The sequence below is a fragment of the Furipterus horrens genome, unplaced genomic scaffold (genome assembly GCF_987537825.1).
Source record: "Furipterus horrens unplaced genomic scaffold, mFurHor1.1.pri manual_scaffold_9, whole genome shotgun sequence".
Lineage (NCBI taxonomy): Eukaryota > Metazoa > Chordata > Mammalia > Chiroptera > Furipteridae > Furipterus > Furipterus horrens.
In genome coordinates this window covers 35,235,027-35,253,303 of record NW_028327179.1, presented here as the reverse complement: position 1 = coordinate 35,253,303, position 18,277 = coordinate 35,235,027, and positions in this window count along the sequence as shown.

Sequence of the window (18,277 nt, the reverse complement as noted above, 5' to 3'; positions counted from 1 at the left end):
TCAGTTTAAATATCACTTTCCCAGAGAGGCTTTCCTGACCCCCTCATTTTAAAGTACATGGCCTTTCTCTGCTTATTTCCCTCATATTGTTGACCACAATCTGTAACCACTTTGTTGTGTTGCTTTTGTTTATATTCTGAATCATGCTGACCCATAGTAGTTGCTCAAAAACTACATAGTGAATAAAAGAATGCATTAATTCACCCCACAAACACCGCTGAGACAAGGAAGTAGGCATACAGTTTAATAATTTTATGGCTCCCATCTCAAAGTTTATCTGGATATTAATTTTTACCAGAATTTATTTGGGGGAGGGGGGAGCATGGTAAAGAGTACTAGACACAAACCATATTGTTCTCCTTAATCATATACTTGTCAATCCTTAATCAATCCTGAGAACAGCCAGGACTAAAGGTTAGGTCTCCTATCCCTACTACACTTAAATCTTTATAAGGGGTGGTAGGATGTAAATAACACCTTGTATGAGTAATTTGGATGCCTATGAGTATCCAGCATCTTTCATTTATTATGCAAATAGAGTCTACATAATAAATATTACAGGTGGTAAACAGAAAATTCTGTGGAATAATAAAGAGACCAAGAGCCATATTTCCTGAGTTTGAATCTTCCTGCTCTGCTCCTTATCAGCAGTTCCCTTGAAAAACATAATAACAATAAAGTGGAGTTAATATAGTTTATTTATGCATTTCTCAGGGATGTTATGGAAAGCAGATGAGCAAATGTATGTGAAAAGCTCTTTGTAATCTTTCTATACACTGTGTACTGTAAGTTGTCATAATTATTTCAATGTAAGCTTTTCTGCTTGCCTAAGCATAATTTGTACCCCTCATTTCTGCTAGGAATGCAAACATTCTAGCAAGCTAGATAAATGGCAAGGTTTAATCATCACATAATGGGGCACATCAATGTGATAAGGATGATTACGCTTGCACAATTATTGTGCCTTATGTCACTTTAGTCCCAGTGCCAATCAGGCCTTTTATATATTTGCTTGTGTGGGTCTATATTTGTGTGTTTTATAAATTTATGTTTTATATTATTAAATACTAATCGCTAAGTGAAACGGACTGAGAAATTTGTTTATTTCTGAGATATCTAATTATTCATACTTGGCCTCTAAGAGCATGTGAACTTTCAGTCTCAAAATATTTTCATATGTTTAATAAATGACAAAGATTAGGTCTTCATCTACAATATCTGCTCATATCTCAGTGAAAAAGAGCATTTGAATTAGTGTGAGTTCCCCTTCTCAGCCAGGGCTTTGATTCTAGTAGGAATTTTGTCTGGAAGATTCTCTGCTAATTTTTTTCCTTTGATTATAATATAATAAGCAGGATAGATTACAATAGAATAGAGACATAATACTTGATTGGTTTGAAACCACGTAAGTTGTAAAGAGTTATCAATTACATATTGTTATATAATTAACTGTTAATTATAAGCCATAGTCAAATTCTGAGGTTTAATATTTTACTTCCATAACATAAAGTAATTTACATGCCTACCAAATTTATTCCATTTCTAACTGAAATTTTCTTTACTTGAGGGAATTTTTATATTGATATACAATTTGCCCTTACCAGAAAAAAGAAATGGAAACCTCCAGAAGAGCAGGACACTTTGTGATAAAGGCTCACTTCACTTCAATTTAAAACAGGAAATCAGTGGCTTCAAGGAAAAGAAAATGATAGTAAAAAGTATTGGGAATAACTAAGAAGCAAGAAGACATTAGCCATATGGTAAAGACAACACATTCTTTTTCATCCACTGGGGGAAAATATCAAAATCAGTTTCGCCAGGAGTAATAATAAAAATGATATAAGCAACACAGTTCAAATGTGAAACCTATTGAAATGTGACATGATTTTGAGCGGCCAGTGGAATGTATGACAGGAGGATGTAAATGTTATCGATCTTGACTATGTAAAACTAAAAGTACAACTTCCAGAAACTACAAAACGGTGGTAGAAGGAAAGCTAGACACACAAACAGCCTTATCTTACAAGTTGGGGAGGCAAGAGGAACTGTTATAATGAAAGAAAGCAGAAGATTTAAGCAACTTATTTAAATTTATAACTGTACTCAGAACTTTTTTAAAGATATAACTGTTGAGGGGAGGTGAGAGGAAAGATGGAGATTTGGGGTAAATGGACTGAAGCCTCATGTAGCACAGCAATAGATAACTCAGAAGTTGATAAAATAAGAAAGAGCCAAGAAAGCATCATATTTAAAGATACAGACAATGGCAGAAACCACTAAAGGAGCCAAATGTAATTTTTAAATGTTTATATCTAAAGAGATGGACTGAGGGTAAAGCAGATCAAGAAAATATCACTTTTTCCTAAGGCCCTTCTGCACTATTTAGCTTTAAAACTGTGTGTATAAACTATGTCCGTGAGCTACCTAGGAGACATGGTCTCCTGGATGTCCCACTGCTCTCTCACACTTAAAGTCTACATGCTGATTCCTCATCATCATTCCCCGTCAAGATTTGACTCCTACTTCATTCTTGTTATCATTCAGTCTCATTTGTTTATTTATTGAAAACTTGAATGCCTACTGTGCTAAATGCTGGAAGCATAGGGATGGCAAGACAGATGTGGCTCATTTGCTCATCAAGTCTATATTCTAGTAAGGGAGACAGATCAGACACATACACACACACAGATTAACAACAATTAAAAGCATTTCAAGTTACCACAGTGCCTAAAAAAACAAACAAATAAATAACTGCATGACAGCAAGATAGAAAAATAGGAATGGTATATCTTTAAGTAGGATGTGCAAGGAGGTGTCTTAGAGGTGACATTTTAGCTAAGATCTAAAAAATAAGAAGTGTTACCCATGTGTAATGGATATTTGTCATATTTGGGGTTATCAATCTCTTTTGAATACTCTTCCTATGTTTGGGCCATTTTTTATTCCATAAGTTAAGAAATGAACACTCAGTCCTCCTGAAGAACAGTATAGCGCTGTGGAAGAATTCATTGCACCTGGCTGCGTTGTTCAGTTGGTTGGAGTATCCTCCCATACACCAAAATGTTGTAGGTTCAATCCCTGGTCAGGGCACATATGGGAGGCAGCCAATTGATGTTTCTCTCTCACATCAAAGTCTCTCTGTCTCTCTCTCTCTCTCTCTCTCTCCCTCTCTCTCTCTCTCTCCTCCCTTGCTGTCTCTCTCAAATCAATAAACATATCCTTGGGGGAAGATTTTTAAAAATTAAACTAAATTAAAATAAAAAAGAATCGACTGCCAGCCAAGATGGAGGCATAGACAGACACGCTGTGTCTCCTCAACAACTAAGAAGGAATACAGCTACTACAAAACTAGAAACAACCACGAGTTCCAGAAAATCAAACTACATGGAAGTCCAGCAAACAAAGATATAAAGAAGAAATACTCATCTGGGCGGGTAGGAGAGGCGGAATCAGGGTGGAGAGGACGTGCTGTGGTGGCAGCAGCAGCAGCAGTAGTTGCAGGCCAGCAAAAAGTGCAGTCACACATTTTTAAAAGTCAGGAGGGGCACCTGGGGAGCGTTTCCAGATCCTCACCAGACCTCACATCTCACGGTCCCAGCACCAGGGAAAATCAAGCCTCATTGCTTCTGAATGTGCAGACAAGTGGGTGTGGGGGAGGGAGGCAGTAACTGCCAGTCTCTCAGCAGAGTCCGCTAGTTTAAAGGGCCCCCATGGTCCTAGATCACCCGCAGACCGCCCCTGGCCAGGGCAGCAGCTAGAGGGGCACCAGTCTGCTACAGAAGTGGGAGAGGTGCCTGGAAAAGGGGTGAGTGCTGGACAGGTGACATTGTTCCCTCTCAGACCCCTCCCCCACATACAGCACCACAACGTGGTGAAACAGGTCACCCTGTACTGACGAATCCCTAAGGCTCCACCCCTTACAATGTAACAGGAGCGACAGCTCTACCTGGGACATGGAGGCAGACAAACACAGGAGCCTGTCAGAATGAGGAGACAGAGAAGTATGGCCCAAAAGGGGGAATGGATCAAGGTTCCAGTGGGAGAACTAAGTGATGAGGAGATAGCCAACCTAACAGATGAGGAGACAGACAACCTAACAGATGCAGAATTCAAATCACTAGTGACAAAGATGCTCACAGGCTTGACAGATATGCTGGAGTATGGCAAACACATAAGAGAAGAAGTGAAGGCTATGCTAAGTGAAACGAAGGAAACGAAGGAAAATCCACACAAAACCAATGATGAAAGGAAGGAAACCGGGGTTCAAATCAATGATTTGGAACATAAGGAAGAAAAAAACAGTCAACCAGTGCAGAATGAGAAAGCAAGAATTGGAAAAAATGAGAAACCAAGAATTGGAAAAAATGAGAAAGAACTGGAAAAAATGAGAAAAACTTCCCAAATTTTGTGAAGAAGATGGACATACAGGTCTGGGAAGCACGGAGGGTCCCAGGCAAGCTGGACACAGAGAGGACCACATCAGGACGCATCATGATTAAGATGTCAAAGGTGAAAGATGAAGATAGAGTCCTGGGGACAGAAAGAGAGAGGCAGAGAGTTGCCTACAGGGGGTTGCCTATAGGACTATCAGCTGATTTCTCAGAGAACACTTTGCAGGGAGGAAGGGACTGGCAAGCAGTATTCAATGTGATGAAAGGCAACCTGCGACCAGGATTACTCTATCCAGCAAAGCTATCATTTGGAATGGAAGGGCAGATGAAGTGCTTCCCAAATAAGGTGAAGCTAAAGGAGCTCATCATCACCAAGCCATTATTATTGGAAATGTCAAAGGTACTTACTTAAGAAAAAGAAGATCAAAACTATGAACATTAAAATGACAACAAACTCACAATTATCAACAACTGAACCTAAAAAATAAAAACAAAATCCAACTAAGCAAACCAGAATAGGAACAGAATCATAGGTACGGGGATGACTTAGAGGTTTATCAGCTGAGAGGGGGGAGGGGAAGAAATGAGATGGTGCAGGGATTAAGAAGCATAATCAGTTGGTACAAAATAGATAAGGGGAAGTTAAGAATAATATAGGAAATGGGTGAAGCCAAAGAACTCATATGCACAACCCATGGACATGAACTAATGGGGCTGGGATTGCTGGAGGGAAGGGAGGTACTGAGTGGAGGGGAGCAAAGGAGGAAAAAATTGGAACTACTGTAACAACATTATCAATAAAATATACTTTAAAATAAATAAATAAAAATAGAAAAAATAAGAAAGAAAGAAAGAAAGCATCTGTAGCAATTAAACAAAAGAAGCCAGTTACAAAAGACCACTCACTGTATTATTCCATTTATATGAAATGTTCATAATAGGTGAATTTATAGAGAAATAAAGTGCTTTAGTGGTTGCTTAGTGCACTAGGAGATGGTGGGGAAGGGAGAAAAGGAACAGGGAACGACTACTAATGGGTATAGGAATTCTCTTTGTGGTCATGAAAATGTTCTAAACTTAAAAAGAGGTGATGGTTGCACAACTTTGGAATATACTAAATCTGTGGCATTGGCGAAAGCACACCCCACAAGCCTTTGTAGCTTTTTTTGTGGGGGCATTGTTGGTTTACACAATAAAGAGTAAGAGTTGCGGAGAAGTATTTCCCTGGGAAAGGAACAGTATTAATCATGTGACTGGATGTTCAGGACTAAGGATTATGCTGTGCCTCTGCTGAGCACCAGAGCCAACTAACAAAAGCACTCCTGTGCACTTGAAGACACCAACTGTGATACACAGAGGCCTCCACAGTGCGGGCCCCAGGCACAGAGCTCCACTTGCCTAAACCAAGGTGGTGACAGTGGCCATAAAGAGAAGTGGATATACTCTAGAAATATTGTAGAGCTAGACTGGTCAGATATGGAAAGATGAGGCAAAAGCTATTAATACCTACTGAACTACGAATCTCCTCACATCTTACACTGATTTAGATATGGACCTACAGTATAGCCTTGACCAAAAAATATATGAGAATATCTTTGGGCTAACTCCTGCTATGATTTTCCTTATCATAAAGGAGACAGAAAGCAAGCACTTTGCCAGGGAAACTATTCTTGTCTAGATAATATTGATTACCTTCCCTTTATGTCCTCAGGTCCTATATTTATATATCTACTACAGCTCATTTAGCATTTAACCTATTTACACATTTGGCTCTTTCTATTAAACTTTAAACCCCTTCAATGCATAGCTGATATATTATTTGTCTTCAATACCCTCAGCTTCCTGCACAGTGCCTAGCTCACAGTAGCTCTTATTAAATATTATTATTTGTTGGACAATGTGGTATAAGGCTTAAAATTATGATCTGGTGTTTTGTGCTACCTTGATATCTAGTGAAAACAGGAGGAACGTAAAGGCCTAACCCCTTCCCACTCTGGTCCTCTGTGTAAGCTCCCCTAGCTAAGCCCTCTTTATCAAATGGAGCAGGTGCAGTTCTCACTTATCCCTGAGAGCAAATTTAGTTCTCTGCCAGTCTGTGGAATAATTCAGACAAACCAACAACACCCTCCAGCTGCAACCGGAGGCACCCCATCCACTGGATACTCCAAAGCCTCCCTCCCACAGCCCCTGGTTGTTCACTCCGGGCCTGAGCACAATCCCCGTGAGGCTCTGTGGCGCTCTTTTCCACCAGGCTTTTAGTAAATGTGTATCCACCTGTCCGGCTGTCACTGCTGGCTTTCATCTGAGCCTCACTCTCTCTGTGCTCTTTCCTCTTCCAGGAGACTTGGCCAGGCTTCCTCATGATGCAGCACTAATTCTAAGAGCAGACAACATCATCTGTCCTGTGCTGGGTGTCCACCCATCCCTCCGAACCGAGGGCAGGAATCCCCCCGACCCGAACAGGGTGAATGGCAGATGGTTCTATTCTTTCCCAGCTCTTAGACAATGCGGCTAAAGAACACTAGTAGAGAATGCACGTTTTAGCAATGGGCAAAGTTCAGTAAAGTTCACTACAGAAATAAAGCCTTTTCTTTTTCCACGGCACTTGGTTGATGAGGCTGTTAACCACTCCAATCCTTTTGATCTTTCTTCAGTTTCATTTTGGAAAGAATCACTACGCCGATCTTGACCAAGTCAGTTTAATTCTAGCTTGATTTCTCATCAAAAATGGAAACTAATCACACAAATCTCCTGATGTGCTGAAACATGGAGGTATCCAATAACTCTTTGGGAACAGAGCTTGCCCACAGCACCTTAGATACCCTGAGTCTGGAGATCCACATCAGGCTCCCATAAAGACCTTTCACGCAGGAACAAAACTAAGCAGTTCACACTTCTGACGAAAATACACACTACAGAGAGGGCTTTCCATTATTTTAAAAATGCATCTTCTTTGTAAACTTCGAAATTATTTCTTTTCTCCACCTCTGGGTTTAATAATGCCACCAACAGATTAAGGAGTCTTAACGATTGGTGCATTTTTAAAAAATAAAAGTAGAAAAGTGAAGCTTGCTGCAAGATGTCACCATTGTTCTTTCATCAGGGAAAAGGGTTAAGCACCAAAGTTGACCTAGCAAATTAAAAGTAGTCATAGGTTTTAATGAAATTATCTTACTTTAGAAAAAGGGGAAGTCTTTATAAAAGTACCTCTGGCCTTAATTTATTATAATTTTCCACCTTGTGATTGTGCCCTTATTTTCTTATTTTGCAGTTGGCAGCATTCTTGGATTCCACCTTCCTCCATGTTTTGATCCTCCAAACTTATTTTCTTGTATCTAGTGTAGATGAACATACATTATTAGCTAATAATGCAGATGAATAAGCTCTTATGGGTGTTGTGAGGTGAGCTTTTCAGGAAAGATGATAACAGTAAAGTACAATCATAGTTTCACTTCTACAGCATTTGGATCATGTCTTCTCTCCTATCCTATTTTATTAATAACTCAGATAATAATTACAATAACTGACATCATTGAACATGAACATCATGCCAGGTACCGTGTTAAGAAATTTTTTAATGTCTCAGTTCATTTAATCCTTCCAGCAGTCCTGCAAGGGGGGAACATCATCCAGCCACAGAGTATCAGGAAGGGGAACTTGTCCCCTCTTTGAGTGCTAATTCTGAATTTCTGGACCTGCATGATTGACAATAAGTGCCGTGATCACATTTAAATCTTCACCCATTGCAAACAATTGACTTAATTATGAATTATCAACACAATGAAAAGCAGATATATTACAAAGAAAGTTTTCCCTTTACCAAAAAAGAAAAAGATTATCAGAAAATTTTAACAAAATTAAACACATTTCCCACTTGACCTAGGAATTCTACTCTTAGGTATTTATCCTAAAAAATTAACACATATTCACACAAGAACCTGTACACAAATGTCCCACAGCAGCTTTCTTTATAGTAGCTAAAAACTGGAAACATCCCTATCACCTCAAAAACTCTATCAACAGGTGAATGAATAGGCAGACTGGTACATTCAGAAATAAAAAGAAACACTCTGCTGATATATGTAAACCATGGATGATTCTCAAAAACACTATGCCGAGCAAAGGAAATCAGGCTTAAGTGGTACATATTGTATGACCCAATTTACATGAAATTCTAAGATAAGTAAGAATATCAGTGGTTGCCTGGGATAAGAAGTAAGGGGGGAATGATTACAAAAGGGCACAAGGAAACATTTTGGAGTTCTGGAAATATCCTATTGAATATATCGTAATTGGGATACAATTGATTATACATGTGTATACAATTATCAAAACTTATGCTGGACAATTAAAATGGATGCCTTTCATTGTATGTAAGGTAAGCTTCCGTAAATCGGTTAAATATAAAAGACAGTCAGAAGATTTCATTTAAATTGTAATTCCCTTTCCATTGGTCCTTATATTTAATATTTTTAACTACTTGTTGAGGGGTGAGACAAAGCAAAAATCATTCTCATATGAAATGAAAATATCTTCTGAATTATGCACAACTTCATTCAATTCAAAAACCATATATTCAACATTACACACATATATTTATTATTTGTCACATTTCTACTTCAAAGGAATCAATTTAAACCATGTGTCACTACTATAGACTACTTGGGAAGAAATGAGGTATTTTCTTTCTCAAGAAAGTAAGGTCTCTGTTCTGAGACTTGGACTTCCTATCCTAGGTAGGGTATTGAAAGTGACAGGAAGATGATGTGAACTGAGATTTTTATGTTTTTCAAAGAGACATTTTCTGGATATTTGTTTCTGAGTTATAGGCCAAGAATCACAATTCAAATATGCACAATAGCCAGGTAGGTCATCTAAAGAACTGAAATAGGATTCTGTAAGATGGTTGGAATGATGAAGATGGTAATGAACTGGGCAGTACACACCACATTTTATTCACTTATTCATTCATTCACTCAACAAATATTCAATGAAGACCTACTATTTGCCAAGCAGTACTCTAGGCACTGAAATATTAACATGAACAGAACATACAGGACCCTATTTAAAAAGTAGTTTACATTCTAGTGGAAATAAAACTAACAATAAATAAGTGGACAACTAAACAAAAACATCTAGTATGTCAATGGTATAGTATAGGTGAAAAAGATAGGGATGAAAGAAGTTTTCTATTTTCAATTAGGTTATTAGGGAAGCTATCTTTGACAAAGTGACATTTGATCAGATACCTGAGGAAAGAGCAAGTCATATAGATATGAGGGTGAGAGGGAGAACATTCCAAGAGGGGAAACAAGAGATCCCAGAGCAGAAGCATAATTAATACATTAAAAGAACTGCTGGGCTATTTGGAGGAGCTGGATAGGAGTGACAAAGGCAAATGAGATAGGATATGGGTCAGGGAGAGGAAAGAGGACCTGCTATACAGGATGTTTAAGCCTCTATTATGGCCTTGAAGCCTTTGTTTTCACTGTGAGTGAGATGAAAAGCCACTGGAGGATTTAAAGCAGAGAAGTGTCATGATTTAACTATTGCAGCTGTTTGCAAAATAGACTGTAGAGGAGGCTGGGAAGCTTATGTGTAGACTTTGGCAATAAGTCAGGAGAGATGATAGTGGCTTAGAAGTGAATAGTGTCTGTAGAACTGGTGAGAAGTAGTCAGAATCTGAGTATATTTTGGAAGACTGAGCCAACCAGATGCATTGATGGCTTGGAAATGAGGTGAGACAGAAAGAGAGGAGTTGAGGAAGTTCTCCCTAAGGAGTCCTTGGGTAGAAATTCAACAAGAGATATGTCTCACACAAATGATGATCATTTGAGACAAAGTGAGAAAAATGTTACCTTTTCATTTAGCAGCAGCATTTTGTGTGAGTTCAAAGACCATGAGGATACAATTCACAGTAGATGTTAAGTATAGGATACCCATCCTGAAATAATTTATCTGAATAGTCAACTGAACTTCTATCACCGGAGGTCATCCCTATTCATGCTTGTTCTTCCTAAATTGGGGGTATTCTCTAAGTCAGTACACTCACTTTTCATTCAAGACTGTATCAAACATGTCATAGGAGGAAGTCTGTTATCTTGACAAAGGGACCATGGTAAAATATCTAGTGTCTCTCTTGACTAGAGGAGGAATTCTTATAAGAGAACTGCTCAAAATGTGCCTCTTTAGACAAATAGTAACTAGAATAGGGGCAACTTTCTTTCCTAAACAAGTATAGGCAAGGATCAGAGGTGAGGCTAAGGGGGACCAACCAAGACAGCATCCAGCAGGGCTTTTGGGTGCATTTTCTACAACAGTATAGCCCCAAAGAGACCCTAACAGCAGATTATACATGGTGCCCCAAGATAGAACACCCATCTGGCAGAGTCAATTCCCTTTGGACATATGTGCACCTTGTATGCTAGGAAAAAGTTCCTTTGTGGTGTTTAATAATAAGCTATATGAGCATGTGGGAAAACTCAGACTGTAGGATTGGGTAATGTAGTGTAAACTCAGAGTTGACATAACTGAAGGCTTACCTGACTAAAAACCTTATGATGGTGGTGTTCCCATAATTAGTGTTAGACTATAGGAACATCTGTGCATTCTCAGGTTGAGGAATAAAGTAAGCATATGTTGCTCCAAAACAGGAAGAGAAGCATGAGACCTATAAAAAGGAAACTGACAGTTCTGGCAGGCTCTTTCTTTCCACCTGACCTAGGAAACAAGGTTATTCTTGACCTCAGACTGTCACTAAGTGCATCCCTCCTATTGCCCATCCATTCCGGATTTCCAGGACCTACAGTTATAACCTTTCACTTTCTCAGGCCCCCATCGAGGAGACAGTAGGACATTGGCACTAGTATGACCTGGAATCCTCCTACCTTTTACTCACAGCATAATATTTCCCATCTCCCTGCCTAGAACACAGGCTGGGGAAGAGTATCAGCTTGGCAACGCTTCCAACCTAAAGGTGTACACCCCTGGTACTCAATAGTGAGGCAGCTTCCACACTATAATCAAGGTTAATAACAACTGCCACCATCATCAAGTTCTCTTTAGTCAATCCAAAGTTTATCTCAAACTGTTTAGCAATTTTGGAGAAAATTAAATTTTAAACTTTGGAGGTAAGTAAATTGTATCTGCATTGCATTGGAATGAACTGGGCCTGCATCCAAGGCAGCTACATCTAACCTTGGTGCACCCACTTAGTCAGTCACTGTTAGGACAACGATATTTGGTGTTCCACGCTGCTATGTCCACTGCATTCACCTGCCTACCCCCTCTTCCTAGAGGCAATCTCTGAGTTTGCTTGACTCCCATGATTGCTTCAGCCAAGCATAGAGTCCTGCTTTTGAAACAATGGCATGTGATTTTTTAGTTGAACTTTTAACATTCCATCCACCTACCGTTTAGATAACACCTGTTTTCTGAATATAATAAAGTAGATGGGAAAACCCAGGAGATATTTTCTCTTTTGTCCAGTCCTAGATGTCTTTGGTCGTGGCATGAGCCCCCTTGGTCACTGGTTATAGGGATGGAGTACACATTTGTGCTTGGTTAGACAGCTAACAGCGGTGTCTAAATCATAAGTTGGCATCCATGGTGACCAAGACATAATATATACTAAGGCTAAGAGATAAGAATTCAATACAGTTCACTTGACAGCTGTGTGTGCACGTGTTCCCAATATTGTTGTCATAAAAGATGGTGGTCCTGTAGGCATATAGGGCTGTTGCCAGTAGGATTTTAAGTTTTAATCAAACCTATTTTTAAATTAATAGTTTAACTTTTATCAGCTAAGTAATATAAGTAAAATAGTGAAATTAGTATTATTCATTTCACAACCTACTTTTAAAATGGCCAAAGAAATCATCACTGGATTTTTTCACCTTTTCTGAACATGTCAGTAATGGTAAACTAAATGATACTATAGTTTAGCTCAAAAGTATGATCCCATCTATTAAATTCAGTTTTGAACTTACATTTTTATGTTTTGTATGTAAATGCACCTTAAGTTTTGATGGCTTCACTGCTTCATTAACCATGGCGTCACTGCAAAATAACACGTGATGGTTTTTGTACTTCTCCCTCGTCAGTGGTTTCAAACTCACACCAACATAAACTTCCAACACCGCTTCTGATGGTGACATAAAAGCCCCTGGAATGTTTACTAAGTCTATGTTAAACTTCTTCTCTTCTCTTTTTTTAATTGTGTCAAAAACCACTATAAGCATCCCAATGCAACAATAGTGGGGGTTTTTCTTATTCAAAATAGAGTAATTGAATGAGCACTCCAGTGTGGGAGACTTCATAATCTGAAGTCTTTAGTACTCATAAATTCCAAAAACACTACTGTCTCACTTCCCAGTGCTGATTTTAAGGGAATCTCACGCATATTTAGATCTACATGATTTATGTAATGATGCCCAACCAATCAGCAGAGTCTAAAACAAACAAAAGTCCAGTCCCTATTGCCTTGCATAGGGAATATCCAAGCAGGAGCCAGGGGCACATTCCTTGGCTTTTGGGCCCCAGCTTCGCTCTGGCTGAATTCCAGCCCCAGAACAACTGACATGTAGGCCTCCTGCCAATGGCAGGAACTAGAAAAAAAAGACCACCCATTATTATTCAAGCCAGAACATTTTTCTTTTTCTCATCCTCTGTTGGCTGCCAGAAGCTTTTGCTTATAGCTGGCTTTGAGGGTATTTTCAAGTTCTAAACATACTGAGCACAGAGCCTCACCTCAGGAAAAGTTATTTAAAGAACTGAACAGGTATTGAATAATTCAATCTATCTCTTTGTCCTTTGCAGAACCTATTCTATCCTCTACCATGACCATTCCAATCCTTTTCCAAAGGGAAAAGAATGTCTCCTTCATCTAGATATCCTTGTGGCATTTCTAGTAATTATCTCGCCTTTCTATTACACACTGTTTAGGTAAACTTAACCTTTGTCAGCTTTACAGTGAACTGTCAACAAGGTTTATAACACCAGCAATCTAATTTTTAGTAGGCCAATACAGGTGTCTCCATAACTAAGATAAAAAGGCTAAAGAGAATGAGGCATATTTTCAAGATTAAATAATAGTCATGTAGTATCACAAAGAGTGGAACCATAAAACATTTTCAAAACTTTTATATGAAACGGTAGTTTAAATTAAGTGTGTCATATGGAATTGATGATTTGTCAAACCTCTTAGAATTCACATCTTGAGAATATTACATGTAACTTATGATACTAACTGTTGATTAAAGGGAATGAAAATAAATAAAAAGTATTATAAGGCACCTTTTTTTTAATTATAATATTTCCATTACCATTTAGCCCCCTTATGCCCTCTTCTACCTCCACCCACACTCTCCGCCCCACAATCACCACACTCTTGTCTGTGTCCATGTGTCCTTTTTCTTTATTTCTCTATTCCTCCATCCTCTAAGCCTACTACCCCCCAAAGCTGCCAGCCTGCTCTCCATCTATGCGTCTGTCTCTGTTTTGCTTCTTAGTTCAGTTTGTTCATTAGATTCCACATATGAGTGAAATCCTATGGTTGTTGTCTTCCTCTGACTGGTTTATTTCATTTAGCATAATATTCTCCAGGTCCATCCATGCTCATAAAGGGTAAACATTTCTCCTTTTTTATGGCCAATTAGTATTCACTGAGTAAATGTCCCATAGTTGTTTCATCCACTCATCTACTGATGGACACTTGGGCTGCTTCCAAATATTGGTATTTTAAATAATCTTGCAATGAACACAAGGGTGCACAATTGTTTTTTAATTGAAAATTGTCCTCTGCAAACATACATTGAGGATCTAGGACAATGCCCAGCTTACACAGCTTTCAAGTTAGAGTGTGAGTTATCCAAGCATGCCACAGATAAGTAGCTTTGCTGAGGCATTTCTGCACACCACTGAATTAGGAAATGCTATATATTTTGACAAGCATTTCCTCAGAGATCTGTCTGAAATCATTTATTTATATACATATCTATATGTATCACTGCCACCTTGTGGTTAAAATGTTCTTCTTTCTTCTCTCTCCTTTACAAATGTGTATTTTTATGTGGCTGTCACTTCAAGAAAATGTAACCTGTTCTAGAGTAACTTTCAGTGATACCACCCATATTCCCAGTTACAACCATTTTAAATCAAATGACCCCTTTTTGGTTCTAAATTAAATTATGAGTCTTTAAGTGAACCATGTTTCCAAACACAGACTTGCTTAACTATGTTTTTAAAAAGTTTCTTTTAAACTCTGATATTACGCCACAAAATAGTCATAGAACAAGATAGAACATAGCTCTGAATCTATAGATACATGCAAAGACAAAAAATTATTGAGGCCATTATTCACACAGCTTAGAGAAGAAGGTGATAACTTCAAGCCAAATAAGAGTCTTTAGCCTTATTTAAATGCTGCAGAGTGTGGATTCCCACTATTATTAGTAAGATCATCAACAAAGGCTAGAGGCAAAAGTAAAGAAACAGACACAAGAGGCAGATAGTCAAAATCTCTGGTAGCTAGCTTCTTCCTGCTTCATGTGAACCCCAAACCAAGCACTTCAGCAGTATCTGAGAGCTTGTTAGAAATCAGTTTTAAAGCTCACTCCTGATCTATGACTCATAATATTTTCCTTTGGACAAGATTTCCAGGTGATTCTTATGCACAGAAGAGTTTAGAAGCATTACTCTATTCTTTGTGCTCACGATGAGATGTTGCTTAAATTGACTGAAACTATTACCTCTAAAGATCTAGCAGATGTGGTCCATAAACTTTGTGTGGCCTAAAAGCTGCCACAGGATGTGGTCATTATAACTAACTTAGTCAGTTTTTCAAACTTCCTACCCATTTTTGCAAAGAACTGGCCATAGAGGAGCCTATGTGCAAAGACTTCCTACAAAAAAACTCATCAGAAATTACAATCTTTGTTGTGATGAGTAAGTTAACACCTAAGGCAAGAAAAGGGCATATGATGATGCTGGCTTTCAATTTTCCTTAGTTTCCTTTTTTCTATTAGGAGAGGAAAGATATTTTTAATTTACAAAGGGCAATGGAACAATGAAAATTTGCAACTAAGATAACCAGGACAACTGGATGAGATGGAGGTATAGGTAAACATGGCTCCCATCCTCACACAACCACAGTAAAAATTACAACTAAACTACAAAACAATTATCACCCAGAATCATGAGAAAATCAAGTTGTATGGAAGTCCAGCAACCAAGGAATGAAAGAAGTCACATTCATCCAGACAGGTAGAAGAGGCAGAGACACAGAGATGCATGGAGAGGCACATGTGGAGACATGAAACAGACGATCTCACTCCCAAGTGTGGTGGATAAAAATTGAGAGAGATACCTCAGGAGTGAGGAATCCCTGCCCCACACCACAACACCCAGCCCAGGGTTCCAGTGCCAGGAAGATAAGTCCCCATAACTTCTGGCTGTAAAAGCCAGTACGAGTGGGGCAGCAGGAAAAACTGTAAGATTCTCAGGAGTCTCCTCTTAAAGGGTCCATATCAAACTTAGGAATTATGCAGGGTCACTCCCTCTAAGCTCCAACACTGGGGCAGCAGCTGGAAGGGCACCAGTGGCATACAGGGAGAAATTGAAGTATCTGGCATCAGGGAAAGTGCTACAGGGTAGCTTTCTCTTGGACAAAACTCCAGAGGCCAGGCAGTAGCATTGTCCCCTTTCTAAGACCTTCCCCACACAGAGCCACAGAGTGATGACACCATATGGAAGACTCTCCATCAACCGGGTTCACACAGGTTATCCTGCCCTGGCAATTACCTAAGACTCCACTTCATCCAACTTACCAGTGTGCTTCTCTACAATAGGCCACACTACTAAGACAGGGAGTCTAAGTAGCTCTACCTAATACATAGAAACAAACACAGGGAGGCTGACAAAATGAGGAGACAAAGAAATATGGCCCAAATGGAAGAACAGAACAAAACTCCAAAAAAATAAGTAAACAAAATGGAATTAAGCAATCTATCAGATGCAGAGTTCAAAACACTGGTTATTGAGATGTTCAAGGAACTCATTGGGTAGTTCAACAGCATTAATAAAAAGACCCAGACAGAAATGAAGGTTACACTAAATGAAATAAAGAAAAATTTAAAGGGAACCAACAGTGGAATGGATGAAGTCAGGAATCAAATCAATGATTTGGAACATAAGGAAGAAAAAACATTCAATCAAAACAGCAAGAAGAAAAACAATCCAAAAAAGCAAGGATAGGCGAAGAAGCCTCTGGGACAACTTCAAACATACCAACATTCAGATCATAGGGGTGCCAGAAGGAGAAGAGAAAGAACAAGAAGTTGAAAACTTATTTGAAAAAATAATGAAAGAAAACTTCTGCAGTTTGGTGAAGGAAATAGATGTACAAGTCCAGGAAGCATAGAGAGTCCCAAACAAGATGGACCCAAAGAGGATCACACCAAGACAAGTCATAATTAAAATGCCAAAGCTTAAAGATAAAGAGAGAATTTAAATGCAGCAAAAGAGAAGAAGAGAGTTACCTACAAAGGAGTTCCCATAAGACAGCTGATTTCTCAAAAGAAACTTTGCAGGCTAGAAGGGACTGGCAAGAAGTAATCAAACTGATGAAAAGCAAAGACCTGCCACCTAGATTACTCTATCCAGCAAAGCTATCATTTAGAATTGAAAGTGCTTCCAGACAAGGTAAAGCTAAAGGAGTTCATGATCACCAAGCCATTATTATATGAAATGTTAAAGGGACCTATGTAAGAAAAGAAGATCAAAATGATAAATATTGAAATGGCAATAAATTCATAACTATCAACAATTAAATATAAAAAACAAACTAATCAAACAAGCAGAACAGAAACAGAATCATACATATGGAGATCATTTGGAGGGTTATCAGTTGGGTGGTGGGAAATGGGAATAATGAGGGGAAAAGTTGCAGGAATTAAGAAATACGAATTGGTAGGTACAGAATAGACAGGGAGATGTCAAGAACAGTATAGGAAATAAGTACCAAAGAACTTATATGCATGACCCATCGACATGAACTAAGGAGGAGAGGATTATTGGAGAGAATGAGGGATACCAGATAAGAGGGACAATGGGGGGAAATTGGGATAACTGTAATAGCATAATCAATCGAATATATTTTTAAAAAGAAAATTTACAACTACTATCAGGCTTTGTCTACTTATTGCAAAATAAAGTCAGAATGTTTTCTTAAACAATCAGGTATTCATTAATGATTTTGAAAACATTTATTGCCCCCCTCTTTCATATTAGGTATCATGCCAGGCAATTCCAAAGGCATTACATGATAAATGTTAATAGACTCACAACTGTGTTGTAGTTCTATCTCTTCCCTGACTAGAACTTTATTAGTCAGTGTTCTCCAGAGAAACAGAATCAATAGGATATACATAAATATATAAAGATAGTTATGATAAGGAATCAGCTAACACTTTTTAAAAATAATTTATTTATTTGTTTATTTATTTTTAGAGAGAGAGGAAAAGAGAGCTAACACTTTTTTTAATAATTTATTTATTTGTTTGTTTATTTATTTTATTTTTAGAGAGAGGGGAAAGGAGAAAGAGAGGGAGAGAAACATCACTGTGTGGTTGCCTTTCACTGGTGCTCCCAACTGGGGACCTGACATGCAACCTAGTCATGTGCCCTGACTGGGAATCAAACCAGAGATACTTGGCTCACAGGCCGACACTCAGCTAACACTTTGATAGAGGCTGAGAAGTCCCACGATATGCCATTGGCCAGATGGAGACCCAAGAAAGCAGAGGGTGTCCTTCCAGTACAAAGCTGAAGGCTGAGAACCAGAAGTGCTAATGATGTAAGTCCCAGTTCAATATCAGGAGAAAATATAT